General features: G+C 40.6%; 1 protein-coding gene across 1 annotated transcript in view; it reads right to left on the bottom strand.

Annotated features, from left to right (window-relative positions):
* Nucleotides 1-12,312, bottom strand: part of LOC121874821 (neuroblastoma-amplified sequence-like) — a 157,081-nt gene that overhangs the window by 56,021 nt on the left and 88,748 nt on the right. The window lies entirely within an intron of this gene.

The following is a 12,312-nucleotide window of genomic DNA, read 5'->3' as shown; positions in this document are numbered from 1 at the left end:
GGTGGTCAGGTACCTCTAGTCATATGAAGGTACCCTGGACCCCCCCCCCCCCAATCACACCTCACTCATCTGAGAATAGAATGTAATGTATTTTTCTATTTTGGTTATGTAATGTATTGATGGTTCAGTAATCATAATCAGGTGATGTAATAAACCCATACTTCACCATCAGTGTTATGAGACGCCTAACATAACACAAAGCTTCAGACAACCTTTTAAAAACCACTGAATGTTATATTTCTCCAATCTTTCGTCATAAACATCATTCAAATTGGTGTTGTTTATTATATATATGTTTATAATGTTACAGAGAAGATTGAGAAAGCAATACAGAAAATGTGGTGTCAGTTTTGTCTCGCTCGCGTGCCATGTGTTGGGAAACTGACCGAATCATGAAAACTTACGTCGCTGCCGTCATCGTAAAAGGCATACGTAATATGTCTCGTCTGCCGCAACGCTCCTCAATAATAATCTGACATAAAACCGAGCGAAAGAAATACATAATGTAAGACAAGGCAGCCGTAGTAACACACTGAGGCGAGAACAATAACATAACATTATACTGAAATGATGATCAAGTTGAACCTGTCGAACACAAGACCTGCCGTTTACGATACCCGCCTCACAAAAGACCTGCCGCACGCCAAACCCACTGTACGCCAGACCCACCGTACGCCAGACCCACCGTACGCCGAGACCCACTGTAGCGCAGACCCACTGTACGCCAGACCCACCGTACGCCAGACCCACGCGCCAGACCCACCGTACGCCAGACCCACCGTAAACGAGACCTGCCGCACACAAGACCGACCATATACATGACCACAACACACACACACACACTGCCCGGCAGAAAGAGTGACTGGCACTGTCTGTTACCACTGAGAGCCATCCTCCACCACAGTAATGTTATACTGTACTGGTGGTTTATATGGTGTGTGTGTGTGTGTGTGTGTGTGTGTGTGTGTGTGTGTGTGTGTGTGTGTGTGTGTGTGTGTGTGTGTGTGTGTGTGTGTGGGTGTGTGTGTGTGTGTGTGTGTGTGTGTGTGTGTGTGTGTGTGTGCACGAACTTCAAAATGTCTTACTTTACACAATAATGATCTTCTTCGTATGAATGGTTTCAGTACACACAATGTTAACTTTTCCGGCGCTCTAATTGGCAAGAGGCGACGCTCTAGTTTATTTAACGTGATAATTCACCGGAAAACCTGGCCGTTCGCTCAAGGTTACCCTCATTGCTATTGGTAGGGTAAGTATCTTGCCAGCCAGCTTGTGATTGGTGGACTATGTATCTTGCCAGCTTTTGATTGGTGAAGTATGTATCTTGCCAACCTGTGATTGGTGGACTATGTATCTTGCCAGCTTTTGATTGGTGAATCATGTATCTTGCCAACCTGTGATTGGTGGAGTATGTATCTTGCCAGCCTTTGATTGGTGGAGAGTATCTTGCCAGCCTTTGATTGGTGGAGTATGTATCTTGCCAGCCTTTGGTTGGCGGAGTATGTATCTTGCCAGCCTCTGATGGCGGAGTATATACTTGTCAGACTTTAATTGGTGGAGTATTTAGAATTACTGAAAGAATAAAATTTTGCTTGCTTGCTTGCTAGAGAGAGAGAGAGAGAGAGAGAGAGAGAGAGAGAGAGAGAGAGAAAAAAAACAAGGCAAGCATCACCACACCTTTCAAGCACGGCTTCCTCGGTCACACCATTTAATAAAGTAATAATTCGTCCTGACAATACAACATACATCATCACCTTCCTCCTGGCACACAATACAAGGGGAAGCTCGCTCACCTCCACCTCCGCTTCACCTGTCGAACTTCCTGCCAAGCAAAGGCCTGGAGGCTACCAATGGTGTTACTACCTAAAATACTACTACGACTACTACTACTAATAATAATAAATTATCTTTATTATAATTTTCAATATTATTATTATTATTATTATTATTATTATTGTTCAATATCTAAATCTTTTTCACGTGATTCACAAAAGTATTATACATTAAAAACAAACAAAAGTTTCTGAAGCGCCAAATTAACGTCATCTTAGAGGTGCTAAAATAGAAGTGATTCATCCAAACGACACCATACCAGCGACTATTGAGGGTAGATGCCAACGACGAGGAGTGTTCGTTCCTCGCATTCCTTCTGTAAGTGACGCTTACGAAATGGTGTTCATCTGTACTCAAGACTCTAACGCAACATGATGCATCTTGCAATTCACAGAGATAAAATCGTATACGAATTTATTGAATCTCCGAATTGCACGCTCCAACCCCCCACACACACACACACTATTACCCTCATTAGTGAGTGTTGCGGCTACACATTTCCGGGTAAGTGTAAAGTAAGAGCCTCAGGAGCATCGCCACAATCAACCATTGTTCCGTGAGCCACCTGACGGGCGAACGCGGGAGAAGGTAGCGGTGATTACTGGTACACCACCATCCCTCGGTCATACGACAGGAAAGTAGCCCACAATCCCTCGGTCATACGACAGGAAAGTAGACCACAATCCCTCGGTCACACTGAAAGACTCCAATCCCTCCATCACACTGAGACCACAATCCCTCCGTCACACCTGCATCCTCGGCTTAACTTCTCCTTCAGCTGACCTTCTGAGGCCATGGTACGTCGTCACCTCTTGTAATGGAAGAAAGGAAAGAAAGAGGAAAGGGAGGAGGAAGAGATAAGCACCTGAGGAAGATGACTTGTCGCATGCCAGGGACTGACCGTACTCTTACACAACACCTTAATCCACTGAGCCAGGAACAACACATCTTGTACAACACGTCATTAATTGACGGCGTTCACTAATCGTTATGACCACATACAACAGGTTGAGTGACTGTACCTCACAACAGGTTGAGTGACTGTACCTCACACAATAGTTAAATCAACAAAATAGTGATATAAAAGTCACCCATTGTATACAAGAGACCAAATACTAGTACACACGTATTTCACTAAAGATATAACACCTTAACTGATAATACGTTTACATACAGTACACTCAATCACTGTATTATAGTGATCTTAACTACTTAATGATTAAATTACCTCTGATTACATTATTACTAAAACCCAGCCAATAGTACGATGTCAGACCACGAACCGATTTTGCATGTTGATGTATTTAGTTAGGGCAGAATTACCCTATTCAGCCATCAGTAAATTTAAAACCTTATGGTCTACTAAATATTTTGGGGATCACTACACACCCCCCGCCCCCCACACACACACCACCCCCACACACCATCCCACCCCCCTCACACACACACACACACTATGGCCATCACCACAGCAATTAGAGTTAAACATTAGTCTCAACACAAGAATGAGTATCGTACGTGTTGAGCTTCGTCGTTTAGTACGTGAGGGCGGGAGTACAGTCCATTATGAAAGAGTGTGGTGACTCAACTCAGTAAAAAAAAAAGAAACAAAACATTGAAACAATATATGAAGCATTGTGAAGCAGTGTCGTTAAAAAGATTCACTTCGTATATACCGTGAACGTAAAGTGATGATATAAGTGTATATATAAAAGTGTGGATATTATTACCTGTTGTCTCAAGTCTTTACCATCAATTGCCACACTTATTCTTACATCACTCTACCTATACTGTTTCCTCTATTCTTAGTTCTTCTCCCCGTTGTTTCAGCTAAAGACAGACGTGGAAGGGGAAGACAGATAACAGAGAGATGGAGAGAATAGAATAATCGGTACTACAGACTGCTAACTTTACTATCATATTATTGAAGAGAAAAAAATTTATATAAAAGTGAATTATATGTGTTCATGAGTAGTTTTTTTAGTTTAACAAATTTATTGGCAAAGCTTGTAGTACAGTTTGCCTATTCTGAGTAATTCAGTCAGGTCTTGACACTGAGGGTGGTATCACTTCTCACTGCCACGCAGGACAGAGGTTCACACACAAAGAAATATCATATTCATTTACATATATATATATATATATATATATATATATATATATATATATATATATATATATATAAATATATATATATATATATATATACATATATATATATATATATATATATATATATATATATATATATATATATATATATATATATATATATATATATATATATATATATATATATATATATATATATATATATATATATATATATATATATATATATATATATATATATATATTTTTTTTTTTTTATATACATATATACTACTCATGAACACTATATAATACACTATTTTATATATATTTTTTAAACAAAAGCCCCAAAAAATATTAAATTAGTGATAAAAATCCTTAATTATCTTTTTTTATGAATGTTCATTATTTTCGGTGAAGAGGACGTATAAAAAAATACGAAATACGAAAATAAGAAGGTGTGGAAATAAGAGAAATATGTGGCAGAGACTGAGGGAGGGAGTGTGGAGATACTGAGAGAACAGGAAGAGAATAATTGGTATAAAACTGAGAAGAAGAAGAAGGAAGGGTAGGGTGAAGGATTATAGGTGTGTGTGTGTGTGTAATGGCAACACACACACACACACACACACACACACACACACACACACACACACACACACACACACACACACACACACACACACACACACCGTCATGACAATATTGACTCAGTAGCGGCGGCAGACTTTCACAACGTCAGCAATACTAAACAGAGAGAGGCTGGAAATCCACGACGCTTAGGAGACATACAACAATCGACTCCAAACACCTTGATGGCTTTTTCCGCTAGTTAGGGGCGATGATTGGTCTAATCCTGAGACTTAACCGTGGGAATCCTGGGAGGGGAGATTGTGGCTGCAGTGCTTTGTAATATGTCTCCACTTGCGAGTCTTTTATTGTGTGTCTAGAAGAGTGTGGAGGACCCTGCTTGCCTGGGCTATTTGGATCTGAAGGTGAAAGTGTGAATCCCATTGTTGGTAGTGTTATGATGAGTATGGGAAGGTGCTTGCATCCTTGCTTGTACGATGGTCTCTCTCTATCTCTCTCTCTCCTTATTTGCGTGGTTCAACTAAACTGGTTGGTGTGGTTACGTTGGGTTAACTTGTTGTTTGTGCCTTGCCATCAGCCCACACCATCTTAATAACTATTGGACTATAATAATTGAGATTTGACACTATTGCTGAAATGTAACTTAAGATTCACTAAGAGTCCTTACCAAGCCTAACCTAACCATCCTAACTTAACGTAACCTAAACTAAACTAAAGTTTGTATCAGATACAGTGAAAAGATGATTAATAATACACACATGCATACAATATACATACACAAACGTTTATACATACGCCCATACACTAACACAGTTTACAAACAACTCAGTGGTGTCATAAAACATTACAGCAGGAGACTGGACCATGATTATATGTCAGTATCATGTGTTAAGTACCATGGGAGCTTAACCCTCACCCTTCTCTCCCTTCCCACGGGACTGGTGAAATCTAAATGGATCCAAACTACAGCTACACGTATGAGGATGTTTGGACTAGACCATCTGTACAAAGTTGAAACACAACAGCGCTTCCTTCCACCCTGGCGGACAGTCCCCTTCAGTACCACAATACAGACATATCCGCCAAAACGATTAATTACGCAAAGTCCCTATGTCTAACACACTGCCAAAGTGAGAGCTCTTTAACACATAAACACCCTACAGACTGATGTTAACATCACACAGACCATCTACACTGGCCGATCTCTTAACACTGCCTATGGGATAGCTGGAACTGCTATCGTTGAGACTCAACCTAATGGTAATAAAATTGAGGAAGGAGTTAGAATTAACAACTGGGCATCCACTCTACAAACTGAATTAGTTGCTATACTTACAGCTATTAAATTTGTTGAAACCACTGTCACTAGTTTCATCATCACTACTTGCCCTTGACGACTTCAACTTAGTTGTCACGCACTTGTCTCTGAGGCCGGACACAAATATGAGTACGTTGCTGACAGGGGTGTCAAGATAAAACTGTTGTGGGTTTATTTTCACATAAGCCTCAGAGAACAGGACAGTTGATGCCCTCACCAAACTCGCGTCTAAAAAGACACTGTTGAATACAATCTGGGTCTGTCAAAAAGAACCCTTAAAACTGTAATCAGGAAACAATTTGTTGATGAAGTTGAAGAAAGCAGACAAGTGCAAATTAGAAATAGCATGATAAGATGTTGTAACCGCTAGACTAAGAGTTGGATATAAGTACCTCTGGCAGTATGTTCCTCAAGCAGATGTGAACAAAACTAAATGTAAAGTGTGTGGCCAGACATATGGCCACACACTCCAACACTACGTCCTCGACTGTGAAAATAGAACCTTTTAGGGACAAGTCCAGCCACAATGTGTGTGAAATGGCACAAAACAGTATCTCTAATGGCAGGATATCTGACATATCAAGATTGCATCCACTTCTTTTTGCATTCAGTAGCTATATCATTATCCATGTACGAGTATAGCACCAAACATGTAATGTGTTTGAATAGCTCTCACGCGAATGTGAATAACAAAGTATGTGGCCAGGTATATTGCCTCACACTTCTGTACTTACGCAGTTGTGAGTCACCCTCTATGTACAGAACTAAACAAACAATGTATTTGAAATACTCTGTAATATCCAATGCCATATATACTGACCATGGGATGAGTAAGGGGAGCACAATAAACTAGCCGCTGTACTTGGCAAAATTAAAACTCTCTCTCCTCTCTCTCTCTCTCTCTCTTATAGAAAAAAGGGTAAATGTGACACAAGGGACTGGATGCTCACCCATAGAAAACAACGTGAAAGTGACCGAGTCCAGAATTAAGAACATAAGAACATAAGAATGGAGGAAACTGCAGCGGGCCTATTGGCCCATACTGGGCAGTCCCATTTACACCCAACCCCTATTGCTCATATAAGCATCCAACCTATGTTTGAAGCTATCCAGCGCATTCGAGTTAATGATGATATTTGGTAACTTGTTCCATTCATCCACTACTCTGTTTCCAAACCAGTGTTTACCTATTTCGCGCCTAAATCTAAATATGTCTAATTTAAAACCATTGTTACGGTGTGATAATGGAAACGAGCGACCGGGTAACCTCTCAAGTAAAAGGAATAATTATGCAGATGTGTTAGAGAGATAACCCCACCCCCACCACACCACACCACACCACCCACCACCACACCACACCATCCCACCCACAGAGATACAATCTGCTGAAGAATTACTGTACAGGGTATTGTTTGAGACAAGCAGTGCTGCCAATGCTCTAACTGCAATATAAATACTTCTCAAACTGCCCAATGCCGTACTGGAATAACGCAGTAGTGTCAACGCTCAGGAACTACTCAAGAAACCTTTGGTTAGATCATTGTCTGAGAGGACGAGCAGCGCTACAAAAACCGTCACACGACATCAATTGTGCAACAGACTGGGCCGGCGGCTTCCTTCACTTCAATTAATTCACTTAATTCCATAAATGTAAAAAAAAAAAAAAGGAGGGAAGCAGAGACACCATCGCTCGTATAATCCTCAAGTGAAATGCAGTCAACATTGGGCAGGTTTTTGTGTCAGGGAAGAGAGAAACAGATTGCCAGGAATTTCAGTCATCCCGACCAAAATTAAGAGGGTGGTGGACAGTGTAATGACCAAGTTAACATAGGCTGCCGTCACTACCATTTCTTGACTACACAAGAAACAGTGAGAGTCCCAACTTGTAGGAAGACCACTATAGATTAAGTCCCTCCTCCCCTCTCACCTCCTTAGAACGAAAGTAACTAATTCGGAACACCTGGATATTATTATACATCCTATCTGTGAATGATCCAAGTCGACAAGTGGATTTATTAAGGGGAGAGAAACACAAGGTTGAGCTAACATTCTTTATTTCTATAACGTTTCTAACACGACCCTACATCAATACAACTTCCAGTAAGCATTAATTCATGTCAAAGAAAGAAAGAAAGAAAGAAAGAAAGAAAAGAAAGAAAGAAAGAAAGAAAGAAAGAAAGAAAAGAAAGAAAGAAAGAAAGAAAGAAAGAAAGAAAGAAAGAAAGAAAGAAAGAAAGAAAGAAAGAAAGAGAAAGAAAGAAAGAAAGAAAGAAAGAAAGAAAGAAAGAAAGAAAGAAAGAAAGAAAGAAGAAAGAAAGAAAGAAAGAAAAGAAAGAAAGAAAGAAAGAAAGAAAGAAAGAAAGAAAGAAAGAAAGAAAGAAAGAAAGAAAGAAAGAAAGAAAAGAAAAGAAAGAAAGAAAGAAAGAAAGAAAGAAAGAAAGAAAGAAAGAAAGAAAGAAAGAAAAGAAAGAAAGAAAGAAAGAAAGAAAGAAAGAAAGAAAGAAAGAAAGAAAGAAAGAAAGAAAGAAAGAAAGAAAAGAAAGAAAGAAAGAAAGAAAGAAAGAAAGAAAGAAAGAAAGAAAGAAAGAAAGAAAAGAAAGAAAGAAAGAAAGAAAGAAAGAAAGAAAAAGAAAGAAAGAAAGAAGAAAGAAAGAAAGAAAGAAAGAAAGAAAGAAAGAAAGAAAGAAAGAAAGAAAGAAAGAAAGAAAGAAAGAAAGAAAGAAAGAAAGAAAGAAAGAAAGAAAGAAAGAAAGAAAGAAAGAAAGAAAGAAAGAAAGAAAGAAAGAAAGAAAGAAAGAAAGAAAGAAAGAAAGAAAGAAAGAAAGAAAGAAAGAAAGAAAGAAAGAAAGAAAGAAAGAAAGAAAGAAAGAAAGAAAGAAAGAAAGAAAGAAAGAAAGAAAGAAAGAAAGAAAGAAAGAAAGAAAGAAAGAAAGAAAGAAAGAAAGAGGAAAGAAAGAAAGAAAGAAAGAAAGAAAGAAAGAAAGAAAGAAAGAAAGAAAGAAAGAAAGAAAGAAAGAAAGAAAGAAAGAAAGAAAGAAAGAAAGAAAGAAAGAAAGAAAGAAAGAAAGAAAGAAAGAAAGAAAGAAAGAAAGAAAGAAAGAAAGAAAGAAAGAAAGAAAGAAAGAAAGAAAGAAAGAAAGAAAGAAAGAAAGAAAGAAAGAAAGAAAGAAAGAAAGAACACAGGAAGTAGTGAGCACATCTCAAGAGTGCCAACATGACCTTCTCGTAAACTTATGAGACGCGAGACACGTTTCCAAATTAAATTTCCTCGTTCATAAATCACTTGTGTCGTGCACTTTCTTAGTAATTTACTTTGTATGGTGACAATAACTCAACCTAACCTGACCTAACCTAACCTAACCAAACCTGACCAACCAAACCTGACCTGACCTGACCAAACCTAGTCTATTGAAAATTATTTTAATCTAGTCTAACTAAACTTAACCACTCACGTACACAGCCCCACATGTACAGTATACGGCCCCACTCACGTACACGGCCCCACTCACGTACACAGCCCCACTCACGTGCACGGCCCCACTCACGTACACGGCTCCACACACGTACGCTATTTGATACCAAGCTTATTTGTTTTACTAATGTGTCAAATTCTTATCATGCACTTAACTTCGCTAAGTTCAAAATCATATAAGTACACCACTACACCCTAATCCAGGACTGTTCATGTACACCCTAATCCAGGACTGTTCATGTACAACCCGTTCATGTACACTCTAATCCAGGACTGTTCATGTACACCCTAATCCAGGACTGTTCATGTACAACCCGTCCATGTACACCCTAATCCAAGACTGTTCATGTACAACCCGTCCATGTACACCCTAATCCAGTACTGTTCATGTACAACCCGTCCATGTATACACCCTAATCCAGGACTGTTCATGTACAACCCGTTCATGTACCCTCACCATGTACCCTCACCAGAGAGTGGTAATAACTCGGACAGGAGCTGCCATGCACAGGCCAACCGGCCTATTGCAGACTCCTTATTTTCTTATGTTATTGTGGAAAGACAGAGAGGCTGAGACAGACACACAGACAGAGACAGACAAACAGAGTATTGGGTTTTATACCTAGAAGTGTAACAAGAGTGCAGAGGTCTTATTGCAACTATATCTTTCGCTAGTCAGGCCGCACCTCGATTATGCGGTTCAGTTCTGGAGTCCTTATTATAGAATGGATATCAAATCACTAGAGTCGGTGCAGCGAAGAATGATAAAAATTATTCCGGGACTTAGAAACTTTCCATATCAGGATAGGTTAAAGAAACTAACTTGCATTCCCTAGAAAGACGAAGAGTGCGGGGAGATATGATAGACGTATTTAAGTGGGTGAAAGGAATCAATAAAGGGGATATAGATAAAGTTCTATAATATCCGAGCAGGATAGACCTCGGAGCAACGGATTTAAGTTGATAAGTTTAGGTTTAGGAGGAGATAGGAAGAAACTGGTTCACAAATAGGGTGGTGGACGAGTGGAACAAGCTTAGCAACCTTGTAGTAAGTGCTGGAACTTTGGAAAGTTTCAAAAGGAGGCTAGATAGATTCATGGATGATAGAGAGTGGTAGTAACTCTCGACAGGAGCTGCCATGCACAGGCCAACCGGCCTATTGCAGACTCCTTATTTTCTTATGTTCTCATGTTCTTATGTACACCCTAATCCAGGACTGTTCATGTACAACCCGTTCATGTACACCTCTATCCAGGACTGTTCATGTACAACCTGTTCATGTACACCCTAATCCAGGACTGTTCATGTACAACCCGTTCATGTACACCCTAATCCAGGACTGTTCATGTACAACCCGTTCATGTACACCCTAATCCAGGACTGTTCATGTACAACTCGTTCATGTACACCCTAATCCAGGACTGTTCATGTACAACCCGTTCATGTACACCCTAATCCAGGACTGTTCATGTACAACTCGTTCATGTACACCCTAATCCAGGACTGTTCATGTACACACTATTTCAAACACAGGGACGTCGTGTCCACCAGAGTATGACTCGGATAAATGCACCCCCCTCCCGAGATACATACTGTAAGCCCGCTGTCTCGCTGCTCACACCCAGGAAACGCCCGTAGAGAAAGCAGGTGTTCCATCACATAGTTAGGTACCGGAGAATGACGTGTGTGTCTTTCTGTCTGTCTATGCACTGAAATATCGATAGAAATCTGGAGAAATCTATGAACAATTTTTTATATGTAAATCTCTGCATGGCTATTTTTGTGTAAATCTGTGCATGGTTTGGAAAAAGTAAACATTCATTTGATTCTTTTTAACACGCTCGCACACAATCAGAACGCAACAGATTTATGCACTAGTAACAAACTTTTACTATCACGCGACTGTCAACCCTGGCAGTGAGCGGCTGAGTTAATTACTGAACTACAGGTGTGAACCTCATGCAAGGTCAAACAAGTTGAAATTATATCTACCACCTCACCTCTACCTCACCTAACCTTACAACGACGTGATCGTGAAGGGTCTAACCTGGACGTTAGGTGAGATAGTCTACTAACCCCTTGTGTACGAGTCTCCTTTCTGCTGAATATAATCATCTGGCGTTAACCAAATAAAATATTACAAGTGGGGTCCCCGTAATGAAGGGGTTAAGAGGTTCACGTGGACGGCTGACTCCCTCACCCCGCCAGGCCCGTGTTAGTGCTCGAGGCCTCTACAGGACAATCAACACCTTTAACTCTGGTAGTGTCTTCAGTCTCACTCACCTTAAAGTCCTCATCACCGGTGCCAAGTGAACTGTACGACAGCTGGGCTTATCACTCACATCAACTCTCATACCAAGTACTGTACAGCTCGTACACACCATGTACAGCCTGTCCACACCATGTACGCCTCGTCCACACCATGTACACTGGTACACACCATGTACAGCTCGTCCACACCATGTACAGCCTGACACACCATGTACAGCGTCCACACCATGTACACTGGCACACCATGTACAGCTGTCCACACCATGTACAGCCTGTCCACACCATGTACAGCCTGTCCACACCATGTACACTGGTACACACCATGTACAGCCTGTCCACACCATGTACAGCCTGTCCACACCATGTACAGCCTGTCCACACCATGTACACTGGTACACACCATGTACGCCTGTCCACACCATGTACAGCCTGTACACACCATGTACAGCCTGTCCACACCATGTACACTGGTACACCATGTACGCCTGTCCACACCATGTACAGCCTGTCCACACCATGTACAGCCTGTCCACACCATGTACAGCTTGTCCACACCATGCACACCCACACCATGTACAGCCTGTCCACACCATGTACAGCCTGTACACACCATGTACAGCCTGTCCACACCATGACACTGGTACACACCATGTCAGCTGTCCACACCATGTACAGCTCGTCCACACCATGTACAGCTCGTCCACACCATGTACACTGGTACACACCATGTACACTG

This window comes from Homarus americanus, unplaced genomic scaffold (genome assembly GCF_018991925.1).
Source record: "Homarus americanus isolate GMGI-L3 unplaced genomic scaffold, GMGI_Hamer_2.0 scaffold56009, whole genome shotgun sequence".
NCBI lineage: Eukaryota > Metazoa > Arthropoda > Malacostraca > Decapoda > Nephropidae > Homarus > Homarus americanus.
The sequence above is the reverse complement of the archived record's forward strand: the minus strand, read 5'-3'. Positions and strand labels throughout refer to the sequence as shown.